This window comes from Mandrillus leucophaeus, unplaced genomic scaffold, assembly GCF_000951045.1.
Source record: "Mandrillus leucophaeus isolate KB7577 unplaced genomic scaffold, Mleu.le_1.0 Scaffold427, whole genome shotgun sequence".
NCBI lineage: Eukaryota > Metazoa > Chordata > Mammalia > Primates > Cercopithecidae > Mandrillus > Mandrillus leucophaeus.
The window spans coordinates 2,399,617-2,402,786 of NW_012104554.1; positions in this window are offsets into that span (position 1 = coordinate 2,399,617).

Here is a 3,170-nt window from a genome sequence, read left to right on the forward strand (position 1 = left end):
AGGGAGGGAGGGAGGGAGGGAAGGAAGGAAGAAATCTTGAGCCCTGCACCCAATCCACTGAATGTGAATGTGCATTTTTACATGGTTTCTCATGTGATTTGGAGGCACAATGAAAGTTTGAGAACTTCCTTAAACAAGTAGGTTCACTCCTCTCATTTTTCTTCCTCTAGATACCAAAATAAGGCCGAAGAGGCCTAGAATGCCTTCTTTCTGCCACTCTGTCCTCTTTTTCCCTTCTCTCCCGGCTCTTTGTGTAGAGGCCTAGGTGGCTCTTGGTAAACTCAGGGCCTTTCATGGTGCTCCCTTTCTGCTGCTTTGCTTAAAACCCAACATCCTCTTTCTGAAACTTCTGTGTGTCATGCTTCTTCCTTTTCACTGGTACTCACTGATCTGTGAATGTCACACTTGAGAATGTGGAGAAAATGTGTTTTGTACCCAAATATCTACAACACAGAACAATTCAATTGCCTTCCCAGGAGGCAGTCCTAAAGAATTGGCCTATGTGTAAATGTGCCTGACCTGAGCATAAGAGACCGTTCTGTGTTACTAGCATCACCCAAATTCAGCAGTGGGCTTTGGAAGGACAGGGCTGCCCTCAACGGATCTGTCTGGCTTCAGAACACCTTGAGAAGAGAGAGGCAGTTACAAAGTTGGTGCCTTGCCTTGTGGTTCATTCAGTTTGTTCTATCTAAAATCTTAATTCCTATTTTTTTTTTAATCAGTTCTCCGACTTGGGACCACAACTACCATTTGGAAAGATTTCAGGCTCAGGAGAAGTCAGAGAAAAAGAAATGTGCACAAAAACTGAGTGCTCTTCTAGTTTCCAGATCTGACGGGTGAACAGCTTGGAAGTTGTCACCCTTATCTAAAACACACACACACACACACACACACACACACACAACACAAAAAACAAAAACAAAACAAAACAAAAATAACTGAACAAACTGAAAACCGGCAATTCTTCTTAGAACCTTCAGAGAATTGAGGTCGCAGGCCAAACTGCCTCCCAGAGAACAGGGGAGTCAGAGGGATGGATACAGAGAATTTCAGTTTACCAGGAGCAGAAGCCAGGAAACTGAACAGTAATTGACAAATTGCTATAAGCTGTGTGTGGACAAGTTTGAGACTTAAAAACTCCCAGGGGGCCCGATCGCAGGGGCCTCCCCATACCTTCCTGAGTTGTACCTCCAGGAGTAACATCAGATTTCCACTATGGAACCTGAAGAAAAATCCTCTCCTCTTTCCCTTTGGAGTTGAGGGGTTGGCGTGGAGAAATAAGCCCAGAGCTCTGTGTTGAAATAAGCCCAGAGCTCTCTGTTCTCCTTAAGAAGGATTTCCTTCAAGGGAAAGTACTTTACAAGAACGCATCCCACAGGTGTTTTACCAGGGGCCTCAGGGACCTGGGAAAGGGAAATACCCAACTCAGGCTCACTAAAAGACAGATCTAATCACAGGACTGTAGAATTCTTTCTCTCCCCACATACAGTACCAACACAGCAATGATGCTCCACATAAATAACAAGGAATTACAGCTCGAAGAACTGCAAGCCTCAGTCCCTATGTCAGGAGTCTCTAGGAAAATTCAAGCACAACAGGGGAGACAAAAGCAAGGGCACGGGTAATTTTAGCCCCTGATACCACAGCTACAGCAAATGGTAAAACCACAGCCACAGCAAATGGTAAAACCACAGCCTAACTCCTAGCCAGATAAACATAAAACCTTACACTAAGTTAGCGGGGAATCTGTAATGAAGGTACTTAACCAGCTGTAGTCTCTGCTCACAATAGCAGGATGTTCTAGGTTCTTTGCTTAGAAAAGAAACAAAGAAATAAGAGAAACAACCACATGGTTTTGAGATTTAGAGAGGAGGGAACATTACCTTCCTGCAAGCTCTACCCTCTTTGAACTTGACAGGTGTCATCTAACCACAGACAATTATTTATCTGCAGTTCTTGCTGTCTTGTGAAATACACTGCAGTTGACATTTTAGAGATTGCAGAACCCAGTTGGTTTATTTGTTGCAAGCCATCAAGATTTCCATAAAGGCATTATAGTTTATTGCAGTAATGAGTTCAGTTAATTAATACTAAATATTTAAGGTGATAACTTTACACTGACAAATCTTGCATGTTAAAGTTCCTTCAGCCTCTTTTTCCAAACTGTCTGCCAATGTGTGGGTGTCACAGGGGAGAAAACTGTCGTGAGAATTAAGGACAGCTAGCTTCCAGTTCTGATTTTGCTATACATTTGTTGTATAATCAAGGGGAAGTCACATATTCTTTCTGGGGCTCAATTTTCCTATCTGTAAAAGAGGATAATCATAGTTACCCTTTTTCAACCCCAAAGTCAGGATCAAATAAACTAGTAAGATGTCATATCAGTGCAGTTATTTTTTTTCCCAGTACTCTGTAGGCCAAAACCAATGCACAGTGATTAACGTCTGTTAAAAAAAAGTCTGTAAGTGTATATGTATATTATATGGTGAGAGTACTAATAGTCACTAAAATTAAGTATAATTCAGATGCAACTTAAAAATCGGTCCTCAGAAAGTATGAACATTGATATGGTTTAGATCAGTGTCTCCACCTAAATCTCATGTTTAATTGCAATCCTCAGTGTTGGAGGTGCGGCCTGGTGGCAGGTGATTGAATCATGGGGATGGTCCTTAAGAATGGTTTGACACCATCCCTTGGGTATTGTTAGTGTGATAGAGCTGTCACGAGATCTGGTTGTTTAAAAGTGTGTGGCATCCGGCCCTCTGTCTCTTCCTCCTGCTCTGGCCATGTGAAGCTGTGCCTGCTTCCCCTTCACCTTCTTCCAAGGTTGTAAGTTTCCTGAGGCCTCCCCAGTCATGCTTCCTGTGCAGCCTGTGGAACCACGAGCCAATTAAACTTCTTTTCTTTATAAGTTATCCTGTCTTAGGCATTTCTTTATAACAATACAAGATGAACTAATACAAACATTTTTAATAGAAATCATGAGTTTCTCTGAGTTTCACTGTATCTTTCTGATTTCTGCACCTTCTCTTCGTGAGACTCCACATTCCATCTCCTTTGTATCTCTCTCCAGAGCCCCCACTTAGGTTTTGAAGGTGTTTGGTGCAAAACAGAGTTTTGAAATTTCCAAACATCTTTGAGACATTCTAGTCAGTTTAAAATTGGCTACA